Here is a 14,723-nt window from a genome sequence, read left to right as displayed (position 1 = left end):
AGAAGACCATATTTGAAATTTTTCATTTCTATTTTCCAAACCAAACAATGTAAACCTTAAGATCATCTAAAATAGGGTCCTCTGCGTTAGGACAGACATATCCTTTGGCTTTTTTTTTTTTTAATAGATGTATATACAGATCCCCTCTGTTTTGAGATCACTTCATACCTTCACTTCTACTGCCAAATCCCAAGGCCCTGTCATTCCAGGAAGTCTCCCACTTCTGACTACACCTTTTTATCCTTCCAGGCACTCTCTCACGAGTACACTCATCCTAGTCCTCTCACACCTGCTCTTCCTCCTATGCTTCCTATTTCAGTAAACTACCCATTTATTCCCTCAGTTGTCCAAGCCATAAACCTAGTCATCACTCTCAACTTTCTCTTTCACCTTCCATATGCCCTCTATCACTGAACGCTTTCATTCTACCTCTTCTATCTCTCTCAAACCCACCTATTTCTTCTATCCTCATCCTACACCACAGTCCAAGCCACCTTACCACTTTTAACTAATTTGCTGTAACACCCTCCTAATTATTCTTCCTGCCTACCACTTTTAACTCTCTCCAAAGAATTCTCCACAGTGCAATCAGTATTATCTTTTTAATTAATTTCCTCCCAGTGTTAAGATACTTTGATTTTCCCTAGGATGAAGTTCAAATTCCTTAATACCGGTTAAGAGCTCTTCATAATCTGGCCCCGATTTATGTCTTTAGCCCCTTCTTTCACTACTCCTATGATACTTGCATGAGGCATCAATACTGTACTACTCAGTTTCTCCAAGCAATCCAAACTCTCCAAGTGTATCTCCTGTCCTTAACACAGGTCTGGTCAACTACCTCCCTTTTTCACAATGCTAAGTCCTCTTGAGGTTTCAAACTAAACTAAAGGTGTCACTTCTCTGGGATAAATTTACCCAGCCTCCCTGAAACTAGGTTAATTGCCCCTTCTATATGCTCCTATATACATCAAGCATGTAGCAAAGTGGATAATAAGCACATATATGTCCACACTCCCACCTGACTATGAAAGCCAAGCCTGTTCACTGTGTTCCTCATTACTGAGGCCAATGGACTGAATGAATAAAGTAATAAAGACCAAACTGCAAAATAAATTGCCAAAAACACAATACTTACAAAGATAATTCCTGGCCCAGGTGCACAATACTCTTTCCACTATACTTTGTGGCACTTAATTTTATGTTCATAAACAACTCAGTGTTAATTAGGTATAAGGCATGTAATACAGAGTTTAAAAGGATCTAGATATCACCTCATTTTACAATTAAAGAGATGCCTAGAAAGGCTATTACCTGCTGAAGAACAAAACACTGTTAAACAGCAATGCCAACATTAGGTATTTTGATGTTCTTTAATTATATATTTTAATCTCAAGGAATTAAGTTTTTAAAATTTTAAAATCGTGAAAAACTAAAGTTTTTCATTTCTTCTAAGATAGCAGTGTTATTAAAAACAGAACAAATGAATCACCAATTCACTTAAAAGTTTCCACAAAATTACGTACAATGTTATAACAAACATAAGAATATTTAATTATGGTGTAAGAGTAATAAAGATAATCTGAGTCATTATTATAATTATATATTATAATCAACACATGGATATCAACAGTGTTCAAGGCACTGTGGAACACATTCACTGAATATACAAAGAGATATAAAACAGGATTCCTAAATCCCAAGAAGCATACAATATGTTTAGGAAAACAAAAACCAACTATTACAGAACTAAAATAGAAAAATGAGATGAAAGGAATCACTTAAATTATTAACACTTTCAAAGGAAAAGACTTTCTTCTAAGGAGTTTCAGAAACGTGAAGAGAAATCTATTGCCTAAGAAATCAGCATAAACTCTGTATAGGGTTGGTCAGCTGACAAAGTTCTAAAACAATGAGAGTCCACTAGCAAGGAGCTTACCAATGGCCCAGTTTTTGGTTTCTAAATAGTCTTACCCAGTAAGAGAAACCAGGACTCCTTGCAGAAATGGCTGATTCTAGGACAGCAGCAGGAAAAACAGATGATGAGCATGGAATATATTATTGTCCCCAAAGTAAGGAAGTGCTCCAAACATGACAGAAACATGTCAAAGCAATCAATGAGTAAACTGAAGGATTTCTCACTGGCCAAATCAGAGTTAACTTGGAACTGATAGTAATAAAATCTAATCTGCTTAATAAAAAAGAATCTATGAATTTATATTAAGTAAGCAAATGGGAAGTAAAAGCTCTTCTTCACAATAGATTGCCAACTATTAAGTGCCGAAGAATAGCTAGACAAACACCATTTTGGAACCACTGTGTAATAATGGACTCAGGCAAGAATTAGCAATGAATGCTAAAACCATTATGTGAACATTTTTGGGAGGACGAAGTATTTACACAGTGTGAAAGTGCCTCCCCACAGATTATTCAATAATAACAATGAGGCAATGATAACTTTTATACGGAGAAAACTGGCAGGCAAACCTTAACTAAGTGATCCAAGTAAACATCACCAACAAAGGGTCAAACAAACATCATACTGCCCCCGATGTGCTGCACTGAGAGATATATCACTTTTGGTTGTCCCGCCAGAAATGCATAATCTGTATCTAACAACAGTGAATCAAAATGACAAACTCAAACTGATGGACATCCTACAAAACAAAGGGCCTATACTCTTCAAAACTATTAATGTCAGGAAAAAGAAAAAGTTGAAGGATTGTTTCAGATTAAAAGAGACAGAAGATACGAAGACTAAAATGCAATAGGTAATACTGTATTAGAAAACATGCTATTAAAAGATATTGGCACAACTGAAGAAACTTCAACATAAACTATACACTAAATCATAGTACCAATATTAAATTTCTTGAATCCATCATACTGTGGTTATATAAGATTATGTCTTTGTTCTTAGGACATACCAACTGAAGCCTTTAAGGGTTAATCACAATGTGTGCAATGTACTCTCAAATGTTTCATTAACAAAAATAATCATAATAGGAAAAGGAAGAAAAGGGAAGAGGGGGAGAAGAGGAGGAAGGAGAGAAGGAAAATGAGACCAATAGAGTGAATTCCTGCTATTACAACAAATGTTTAGTTCAATGACATTATATAATATGTTTAATATGTGGTTTCCTTGTTAGCAAAGTACACAGTGCATTAATGCAGCATTTCCATCCATCCCCTGTATGCATCTAGAATGTTTTGCCTCAAATGATTTGCCTCTGATTTTAACTGAATAAAGTTGCATCTTTGGCATACTCCAGAAGATGTAATCAAGGAGCTTCAAACTATATATAAAACAAAATAGTAATATCTATTTTCAGGCTTTAGGGCCACTCTGCAAATACAAAAAAAAAAAAAAAATGATAAAGCAATTGTGCTATACATTAACAATCCATGTATACAGGTGGACCAGTATATGAGAGTTCACTGCACTTTCCTGTTAGTTTTTTCCAAAACCAAAATGTTTAAAAAGAAAACAAAAAAACCCTGCCATACTGAAATGTTACTTTTGGGAACAGAGCCATTTATGAAAAACAAAATCTTAACTCCCAGATTCTTTTCTCCTTTTTCCTTCATAATCCATATCAAATTAAGTTTTAAAACCATTATGATAAAGATTTTCAGTATTAAGATAAGCATTTTGCCAAAGTAGTCCTCAAATCTTTTAAAAAGCCCATTTGCAAGTCAGCTGTGCAGAATGCGGAATGATTTTCACTATTACAAATAGTGGTTAAGTTTCTAATGTTGGCCACAAAAGCTCTTTGATAAATCTTCATTAGCAATACAGTTGAACTGGTATTGTATTTCATGTATATTGTGTTATACATTGCACATCCCCCTAGCCTTTCTGAAATAAGGTGAAAGGATAAACTGAAGGGAGGGAATGCTGGTTGGTAAGGAACAACCAGTAACCAATTATAATTTCTAACACTATTTTTACTAAGTTATGCATTTGAAATTGGAAATACAGCCCTCAGACAAGATGGCTACTCACTGCCCAGGACGAAGACAAAATAGAATCTCAGGAAATGCCAATGGGCTAAACAGCTCTGACATTTCTGCCCTGACCCAGAATGCTGACATGTTGATATGTATAGAATACGCATAAGGCAGTATTTTAAAGTCTGAAAAATACCTTTATAATTTTTAAAGTCTGATTTGGATAAACTGATTTGTTTGGCCATTTAATTGATTAAGAAATCATCATCCACTCAACATTTACTGGGCATTCACTATGCACTATGACAGACCAGTAGGTACTAAGCATATACGAAGAACAAAACAGTCTTTGACATAGGAACTCTGAATAGCTGAAGAAAATGACATCAATTACAATCCTTTAAATATTCTAAAAAGGGAATTACTCTTCAAATAGTGTCTGTATCAAGAACAAGGGAGACAAGTTTTGTCTAGACTAAAATTGCTATTATACATGACACCTGAGCTACAACTTAAAGGTAAGAGAATTCCAATCTCTAGCAAAAACATGAACAAAAATACAGAAGCACTAATTCAAATATTTCTGTCTTCTGCCTCTCAGGCAGTGGGTTAATACCTGGGGAGACAGTTATCAACAAGACAGACACTGCCTCTGCCTTCACAGAGTTTACATTCAGGTTACAGGAAAAAACAATTAAGCTATAACTAAACAAATAACATGTGTACAAATTATATTATGTGTCTTGAAGGAGATAAGATGCACGAGAGACTGACTAACTAGGTATAACATTTAAAAGGATGGCTGGAGTGACAAAGTGAGATTTGGGTCAAGTTCCACAGGGTTAGGCCAGCCACCCTTAGGAAAAGCACCTTAACCAGGCAGTGCAAAAAGTGCAAAAGACCCTGAAATAAGAAAGGACGCAAAAAATTTAAAGAATAGTAAGAGCACTGTGCGGCTGGCGTACAATAAGTGAGAAGAATAGGGAGAAGTAGAAAGATTATTCAGGACCATTCAGGAGAAGTACAAACTATTTCAAGAGGAATGGGAAGTCACTGGAAGATTTTAAGCAAAGAACATGATTTAGGATCCTAAAATGATCCCTAGGGCAGCTCTATGAAGAACAGACTTCTGAGGAGCAAGAAAAGAACAAGCCCAGTCAGGAAGCTACTGCAGCAACTCATGTAAGAGATAATGCCTTGCAATAAAGAGGTGGCAGTGAAGGCGAAGCGGTGGACTGGCTCAGGATAAATTCTGAAGGACAAGAGAAGGTGTGGATGGACTGGATTGGAGAGGAAAGAAAAAGAATTCAGAGTGGTATCTTTAAGTTTTTGTCATGAGTACTGCCATTCATTGCAAGGGGGAAGGGCCAGTGAGGACAGAGAGTTTGGGGATAGGAGGGAGGAAGAAGGTTGGGGGAGAGAAATAAATAGCTATATTTCAGTCATATGGCTAATACTATGTTTGAGATTCCAACTAGATTTCCGAGTGGGTATCAAGCTCAGGAAAATTCTGGGCTAAAAAAATAAAAGTGGGAGTCATCAGCCTGAAAATACATGGCATTTTCAGGGACGAGCAAACAGCTGGCCTTAACTGGGTCATAGAAACTGAAGGGTAATGGCTGACAATGAGCCTGAAGAGATCAGATAGAATCATATAAAGTGAACCATGACTAATAACAGCAATAGCAGAAGCAACAGTGACAGTAATAATAAGGGGAAAAAATACTGTATTTTAGGTACCAAGCACTATGCTAAAAGCTTTATAACATACATCTCATTTAATCCTCTCAACAACTCTATGAAACAAATGATACTATAATCACTATTTTATACACCAAGCCTCAAGAAGACTGAGAAATTGCCGAAGAACACAGAGTGCCAGAGTGGGTATTCTAGTTTAGGCAATCTTGATTATAGAGGCTAATCTCTTATTCCTTAAATGACTGCCTCTCTACTGATTTTATGTCTTCAATGTTCTCCTTAAAAGAATGATATTTACATGTGAATTTTAGAAATACAGTTCCAGTTTCCATGTAAAAGGTGAACTGCTAGGGGTTAAGAGGTGAGACAAGCAAACTCAGTATTAGTCAAAGCAAGAGCACCTTGTTTTACTAAGCCAACAGTTACAAGTTATTTCACAGGTTAAGAGTATCCCTTTGTTCCAACAGTCACAAATCATACCTCACAACTAATCCAAGTCAACATGTATAACATGCTGCTTGTAACAAAAATAACCTGATAAAAAGGTCTAGCTTATACAGTATAAATTTACCACCTACTACCAAAATATTTCTCAAAACATAACTTTACTGATGGTTGAATTCTTTTTTAAGTTCATAAAGTTTATATTTTTGTATACAGAAGAAAATAAAATTAGTACTGACTCAAGACAACCATAAAAAGATGTGCCTTTGTTGATATTTATTAAAAGTCTGATCAACTAATGTCTGTTTTTCATCCAGGTTAAAAATTCCTCTGGTTTTCAGCATCATCAGTTATTAAACTAACAAAGTAAATTTGCTATCATACACCAATGTTCAAATATTTGGTATTTTATCCACCTTGCAAATTTTTTTCTAAACTTATAAGCTTGTGATTTCATCAAGTGATTACTAAGACAACCCAGTATTAAATAAAATATTAAATTTAGTAAATATCAACGGAGTTCAGTAAATGCAAGTAATTATTAAAACCGGTAAATAACAAACATCTGTATAAAAACAGTATTTATTAAACAAGTGTCAACATATATGCTATGCATGAGACTAATAGGCTTATACTCTTTATAATAAACTGGACACAGAGTCCATTAATGACACAGATAAAGCATATAAAGACAAAATCATTTCATTCCATACAGCAGTAAAATGACATATAAAAGCTTAAAGATTACCCACTAAAGAAGAGCTAATTTTAAAATATACCTATATTCCAGACAGGCAATAAAAACATTTTTTTCTGTCTTCAAATTTTAAATACTGTATTTTGAAGACAACTCCCACAGATAATTTCTTTTTTTTTTTTTAAAGATTTTATTTATTTATTTGACAGAGAGAAATTACAAGTACACTGAGAGGCAGGCAGAGAAAGAGAGGAAGCAGGCTCCACACTAAACAGAGAGCCCGATGCGGGACTCGATCCCAGGACCCTGAGATCATGACCTGAGCCAAAGGCAGAGGCTTAACCCACTGAGCCACCCAGGCGCCCCTTAACTCTAATTTTTTTAAATATTTGGAGAAACTTTGGGAGGTTACCATCAATGACTGCAGATCAAAAAAACCTCATACAGAACAGCCAAATAAACATTTTATGTATAATGTGATAATGCATTTAAAGTGCTGGTAGTTTTACACCCAAAAAAATATATGAGCATTCTCCTGTATTATATTATATCAAGTCCTTTTGGTCACAGACACTAAACTTTCAGGTACTGGGCAGAGTATATATATAGTCTTCAAAGGAAATAAGGGAATGTATAGAAAAATGGATATATTGAAGAAGGGATGGATGAAGGGAGATCAGGCAATATATATTTTTGTGCATTAAGCCTCAGGTAGTATGCTAGGAACTCTCACACCCATGATTTCATTTAATGCTAACAATTCTATGAGGCAAGTAGTGTAATTCCTTCCCATTTTATAGAAGACGTCTCATAATTTAATAAATGGCAGAGCTGGGATCCGAACCAAGATGTAATGACAAAGTCTTGCAAACACAGCAGGACGTGTCAAAGTGTTCTTTTGAAGGAGGTTATCTAACTGGAAGAATGATTTGATTTTCCATATTTACACTTCTCTTATTACTTAAATATTAGAAGGCACTCACTTCTCAATTTATGAAGAATGGTCACAGATTTTCTTTCTAATCTCGAAAAAAGCAATACTGATCATGATCAACCCACAAAACAATATTTTCATTGCTCTACCACTAATAAAAAAAACTTCAGCTAAACTCTGTAGCATTCCTATGTACCATGAGCATGAGCATATCTCCATAAAGGAAAAAAAAAAAAAAAAAAAGGAGTATGGTGTGACTGAAAGGCAAAATATTGGAAACTAAGACTACCCACAGAAAATTCAAGACCATCATCATTGTATGTTAGACTAAATTTCTCTGCCAGACTTGTAAGCAACAAAGAAGAAGAAAAGGTAGCTTTCTAAAATCTGACTGACAAGCATGCTACTTCCCAAAAACAAACTGGCTTACAGTTTCCTCCTCATAAATCAGAACACAAATCTATTGAAAAATTTAACTGAAATATTTCAAATTTCAAAATCATGTTCTAATAAAAAACACTTCCATGACTACTTAACCACCCTCAAAATACATTGATTTCTCTCTTGATAACCAATAAGCAACGCTGCTATTGCTTGAATATAAAATTAATATTAACCTGCATTGCATTTTCTTAAAGAAAAATACAAAGCTATAATGCAACTGCCTTGAAAAATAAAACATCACCACTTGAAACAACTCAATATATATTTCAAAGATTATTTCCGGTTGCATTTACAAAAAACAATCTTTGACACAGGCACCTACTAAAGAAACACAGAAACTCTAAGAATTTGGAAGGAGATTATTCTCAAACCATAACTCAACACCATGACGTTACAATTACTATTTCTGCGCCCCTATGAGCTACTTTCCTTTCACTGAACACCCCCTACCTCTCATTCCCTCAGCATTTTAAACTTTTGCTGGGAAGTAAATTAAGGAGTTAAACATAATTTTATCACTTTTGTTCCAAGAAAAAACGTGGTTTTATATATAATAATAATATGAATTAAATGGAATAGACACGCAAATATTTATGTTTAGAAAAGTCATTGTTACTTCACCATCCCTGTTTTAACAAGTAAGTTTCTATTGGAAGCACTCTTCCAACAGAATTGTTAAAGACGGGGTCTGCAAAGTAAATCACTAGCTTTAGTTCTTCACAGCGTTTTATTATAACAGTATCACCACAACTTTTTGTTCACTGAGAATTAAAAGTGATTCCAGAATCAATTAGTGCATCATCATATAGAACTAATCTTAATATTTAGTAGGATACATGTGCTCCTTATATTTGTTATAAAATCTAAAACTGGCATCCACTTTAATGAAAACACTTTTAACTTTTCTTCTAAAACAACAGTTGCCATTCACAGGAAAAACGGAACCCTCAAAAGATATACCAGAAAAAGAAAGAACCCAAAACAAAAATGTACATACAAAAGCCATTAGCACAACACAGTTATTTTATCCTCACTTTATAAATTCATATTAAAATAAGGGCCATTTTTGTGTTTTCATATAAAAAAACTTTTGAGCTATTTTGTTTACCTTTTCCACAGACTGTTCAAGTACTGCCAAGGTAACAGATTTTTTAAAAAGTGACAACTGGAGTACTTGGCAGTTGCCAAAACAACACAGCTGGATTCTTAAAGAGAAAGTACTCTTGTGTAACGTACATCTCATTACAGTTTGAAGAACCTTCTCTTCATATAGTAATTGATAATACGAGACACAGGGAAAACATGCTGTGCTTTAAAAAAAAAAACACTTTGAAAAAACTTAGACATTTGTTTAAAAATTCTTGTACCTTTGTTAGCACATCACAGCAGGCCTTCCTAACCGCACACTAATTGTAGTACCAATCTTGTAAACTAAAATGCAGGTCAACACTATACTGCACTTCTTTAACCTACACAGGGCTTCCCTACTGGACCATAACAGTGGGCTCGCCTCGTATCCCCAGAAATCATACTTCAGGTCTGAATCACATTTTTATAGTTACACTTTCACGGGAGGGGGGGGGTTCTAATTCAGGGATGCTCACCTCTTCGCAACTTGTTTGCACTATCTCACCAACCAATTTAATCCTCGCTGTTCGAAGATAGAGGATTATCGAACAAGAAGGCAAAGTTTCTACCACATAAAACCTTCCCGAGAGCTGAGATCTAGCGGGAAGTCAGGGCAGCCTGCTGCTCCCGCCGCAGTCCTCGCTTCCAGTCCTCGCTTCCAGCCCTCGCTTCCCCGCGACGTCTCCCGGCACCCGAGGGCACCCGCAGGTGCCCCCAGCCCGGGCCGCCTCCCGGCCCGCCCCAAATACCGACCCGGCCACTGACACCTCCACACACGCGCCGAGAGTTCGGACCTAAATGTTCCGCCCGCTTCGACCAACCTTCTCCCAAAGCAGAAGTGGGGGGAACTTCTTCAAGTCCAACCACAGCGCAAAGCGGCCCCGGCACGAGGGGTCAATTCCTTTGGGGAGACCCGGGCGCAGACAGCAGGAGGGAGGAAAGGGCCTTCGGGCGTTCCGCCCCGGAGAGGCTCCGAGCCCCCAGGGAACTCCCTCAACTTTCAAGGAGGCGTCGTCCACCACCGCCCCGCAGCCCCAAATGCGGTGCGCGCCCGGGGAGGCTCCTCGAGCGGAGCCCGCGCGGCCGAGTCTCCCTCAGCCAGCCCGCGACACCGGTCAGACCCCGGGCCCGCCCTCGGGGCACCCCGCCCCCACCACCGCGGGCGCCTCGCCCCTCCGCGCCCACCCCGCGCGACCACCCCGAGCCGCCTCCCCGCACCCCACCCTCCCTGCCGCCGCGCGCCCGGGACCCCGGCCCCCTGCCAGCCGGACGCCGCCCAGCCCTGCTGTCCCCGGAGCCCCGCGGGCGCCCCTCCTCGGCCGCGCCGCCCCCCGCCCCAGCGCCCCCCAGCCCCTACCCGGCCCCCTCGCCAAGACGCCGCCCCCTCTGGCACAGCCGGCCTCGCGGACCGCGCCCCGCCGACGCGGCCCTCACCGTGTCTCCGGCGCAGCTGGCGAGCGCACACACGCTGCAGCCCGGGCCAGCCACCAGCGCTCCGCGCCGCCCGGAGCCGCCTCCTTCAGCCCGGGACTCGCCGGGACATCCGCGCACGGATCCCCACACCGGGGCTATTTTTAGGAGACAGGCCCCGGCCAGACCGGAACTCGTTCCTGCCGCCGCGCGTGCGCACTACGGCCGCGGTCCTCAGTGTCCCTCCGCCAGCCTCGCCTATCCCTCCCTTCCCCTCGGCTCGCTCTCTCTTTTCCCTTGAGGTTTCTGTTCACAGCTGACTTATCCTCTCGGTGGGTCCTAGAGTGCTTGGGATAGGAAAGACGAAGGTGCGGGCAAAGAGTGTCACAGTGGAAGCAAAGCGCTACTCCACAAGGACGCGAGGGGCGGACTATGTTTTTCCGGGTGGGTGAGGAGACGGATCACCCGGCACAGGAAGGAGATGACGGCGGTTTGGCGCCGGGGCTACAGGCTGGAGCTCGCTTCCCTCTGAAGGACCGTGTTCTCCTGGAAGGGATACTGGTCACTTGATGAGGGCCTAGGCGCCTCCCAGGGCGGGGCGGCCCAGCGGCGTCGCGCCCTGCAGCCCCAGCCTCCCCCGCCGCTACCTCCCGGACCAGCCCGCTGGGGCCGGGACCGGGAGCGGCTTTAGTGACGCCGCGCGCGGCAAATCGCCGCGCGTGGCCGCCGGCTCCAGCCAACCCGGGACACTGAGGGGCGGGGCTCCGGGGGCGTGGCCGGGCTCCGGGGCGCGAGTTCGACAGACGCCCGGAGTCCGGTGCCAGGCGGAGTCCTTCGACCGGCCCAGACACCTCCTGCCGAGCTCGTGGGGCCGCGGCCAGCTTCCTTCTCCCCCAACCCCCGCCCTCCGGCCACGCCGGCCCCCCCGCAGACCTCTGCTCGCCACGCGCGCGCCCACGCCCTCATTGTGGTCAGGACCGCACCTGTGCTCGCGTCTGGGCCGCCGCCCGGTCACCCTCACTGAGCAAACACAATGGGACTGCGGTCCCTGGCGTTCCGCGGCTGCTCGGACCCGGGCCCGGAGACAGTAGGACTGGAGTGGGCCCGGAGACAGTAGGACTGGAGTAGGGGCTGGAGTGGGCAGCCCCTTTCAGCCGTGCGAGCCGAGCGCCCCACGTCCGGGTGGAGAGACAACCTCCTACTCTCCAGTATTTAATAGCGAATTACTAACGGGCATAGCTATAGTATGCCTCCAGCGCCGAGCCATGGGCGGAACATTTTGCACGTGAGAGCTCTTGCATGCCTTACAACACCCCCGTGAAGTAGATTCACTTTCTATTCCCATTTTATAGAAGAGGAAAGGGAAGCTGAGCGCTAAAGTGACCCTTTGAGGTCACAGTCTAAGAGGAGAGCATTGAGGATTTGAACTCCCAATCACTCTACATACGGATGGTGGTCTTTTCTGAGGTGCAAAGGAGACATGCGCTTGGGACTGCCCTTCTGTTTTGTGGGGTTATTGGTTTTGTTGACGAAGGTCATCGGGAGGTTGAGCCATTGTTGTTCCTTGCATCCTGAAGCCTGCTAACCTCAAGAGCTTCTACAGCCACACTACCTACATCTGCACCCAGAGGTGCCTATGCAAGGAACACGAAGCCAAATGGTTATTTTCATCGGAGGATGAGAAATTCAGTACCGCAGCACTTTGAAACAAAATGATTGGGGTGGGTGAACAGATGTGCAAAGGCTGGGCAGAGGAACTGGGAAGTTACAAAGGAAGCTGGAGGCTCGCAGGCTTCCTCTCTCAAGGACGGGGCAAGGTACTGGGGAGAACCCATTGCAAAAGCAGCACACAGACACCAGATACTGGAAAATAAACCTGGAGCTCTGCTCAGAGTCCCATAGTATCAGTTTTCAGGAGAACCAGCAGCAAGGGCTATAGGCAAGTTTTGAAAACACATTAAAATTTGGTGTAAATCAGCGAGTCATGTGAAAATGCATATTCTTTTAACCTGCCAGAAGCTGCATAAGGCAGCTGCGTTTGACTGCTCCAGGAAAATAGAAGACTTTGATACTTTTCCTTCAAAGCCTAAGGTCTGAAGTTTTGAAGGGACAGTGAGCAATAGCTCTTTCATTCCCCCTGCCTTTCTACCCTGTAAGGAGAAGAGAGGCAATGAGAACAGACTGTTCCAAAAGAGATTTTCACCCTCTCATTGCTCCAACCCATCTCCCACCCCTCTAGAATCTGACCCTCCTGGGACACAGAAGTCTAGCTGAGACTACCCACCCCCTACCCATTCAAATGCTATTGACCTCTCCAGAAAACCAGACAGAAAAGCTGGTCATGACTTCAACCAAAGTAGAAATGGGGGGGGGGGGGATGTTTGCTTTACCTAAGAGAGCACCTCTCTCCCTGCCACCTCCTGTATGTCAAAGCCCTTGTCTAAGAATTTCAGGGAATGGTAAGAAGGAAGGAAGGAAAGGAGGGAAAGAAAATGGAAGCAAGGAAGAGAAAGTGTAAAATTCCGGAGCACAGCTATTGTAAAATACATTAGCAAAACATAATCACTGTTTTTGAGATTAAAATAACCAATTTTAGAAAATCATCGCAGCTCCTATTCAGGTCTCAAAAGCATGTACGTGAAGTTCAGTGTCTCTAGCGACTTCCAGCACTTACCTTGGCATAGATCATGTGCAGAACACTTGTGTGTGTCACTGGCTTGGAGGGAACTTGTGAGAAGCAATGTCTTTCAGTCCTCCAACTCTTGCCAGCCTCCTTCACGTACTCAGGTATCCAGGTATGTCTGTACTGAAAGGACTCAGCATTGTAGTAGGCACTGGGAAATGGAAGTGAGAAAGAACAGCACTTTCTTTGAAGGAGCTGAAAGGCCACGGGAGGGATACACCTTAAAACAAAAGCCAGTCTGCTAACCACTAAGAGAGAGGTTTCCAAGAACACCAGAAAAGCACAGAAGATGAGTATCTAAGAAGGAAAAATAATTACTGAGGGCTCCTTAGAGGAAGTCCCATAGTGAAACTACAAAGCCTTCTGAAGGATGAAAAAGGGGCCCTCTCATTGTCTTAATCTGAAGAATAAAATTCAAGATCTCTTGGAGGCAGGGATCCCTGACCACCTGGCCAGCATCGCCCTCATCTCCTCCTACCAGACACCTCATCATCCTCATTCCTAAGAAGTTTCTCTGCATACACCAGGCTTTATCTTCCTGTGTGCCTGGTAAAACCCCCCTATATCCATCAAGTCTCCACTTGGGCATCATTTTCTCTAAGAGCATTGCTGTAATATGGTGCTTAGTTGAAGTGCATCTGTATGTATGTCTGTCTCCTCCCCTCTGGAGCTCCTTGAAGACAAGAACTATGATTCATTCTTCATTGATCCAAAATAGCACGGGGCATGGCCCATAATAGAGAAGGAAGTAAAGGTTTCTTAGATATTTATGAGCAGACTTTAGGCAGAAGGAGTGCTGTATGCAATGAGTGTGGCTCAAGGGAGAAACCATGGCTAATATCATGTGCCTGAGGCCTGGACTCTGGATTAAGTGCCCAGGAGTGGGAGGAGAAAAGGCTGGAAGAGTGAGACAGTGCAAAACCTTAGCAAATTCAGCTAGACCTTTGGATTTCTTTCTGAAAGCAAAGGGAAATACTGACAAATTTCAAATGGTGGAATAGTTTGATCTATTTGACATTTTGGAAGGATCCCTTAGTGCAGTAGTTGGGAATTGGTGAGAGAGACCAAGACTGGAGGCAGGATGACTAGTTAGGAGGCACGGCCACTGCTGTGACAGCACCCCACGCAAATAGTTCCCATCCCCAGAGATCTCCACCGACTGTCTCCACACATGCTGATGCCTTCCTGTGTATCTCTGTCGAGGGTGTACTTTGGCCCTACGAGAGGGCTTGGGTCAATAGACAGATACCCCAGCTTCCTCATGCCTCAGGAAGACAGTTCTGGAGCATGCTCCCCAAAGTCTCTCAAGGGTGGGGAGGGGAGGTCACAGTGGA

General features: G+C 42.3%; 1 protein-coding gene across 11 annotated transcripts in view; it reads right to left on the bottom strand.

The window, feature by feature from the left end:
• MEF2A (myocyte enhancer factor 2A) overlaps positions 1-11,206 on the bottom strand; it is a 160,297-nt gene extending 149,091 nt beyond the window's left edge. For 3 of the 11 annotated variants that reach the window (XM_045070582.1, XM_045070591.1, XM_045070584.1), the window contains exon 1: positions 10,731-11,140. The gene's annotated coding sequence lies outside the window, so the exon portion shown is untranslated. Of the gene's footprint in view, positions 1-10,117; positions 10,419-10,730 lie in introns of those variants that run through there. The other 8 variants (XM_045070594.1, XM_045070595.1, XM_045070589.1 and 5 more) reach the window with 8 other exon arrangements.
• Between the last annotated feature and the right edge of the window lie 3,517 nt (positions 11,207-14,723).

This window comes from Mustela putorius, unplaced genomic scaffold (assembly GCF_011764305.1).
Source record: "Mustela putorius furo isolate JIRA1106 unplaced genomic scaffold, ASM1176430v1.1 tig00003972_pilon_pilon_pilon, whole genome shotgun sequence".
Taxonomy (NCBI): domain Eukaryota; kingdom Metazoa; phylum Chordata; class Mammalia; order Carnivora; family Mustelidae; genus Mustela; species Mustela putorius.
The sequence above is the reverse complement of the archived record's forward strand: the minus strand, read 5'-3'. Positions and strand labels throughout refer to the sequence as shown.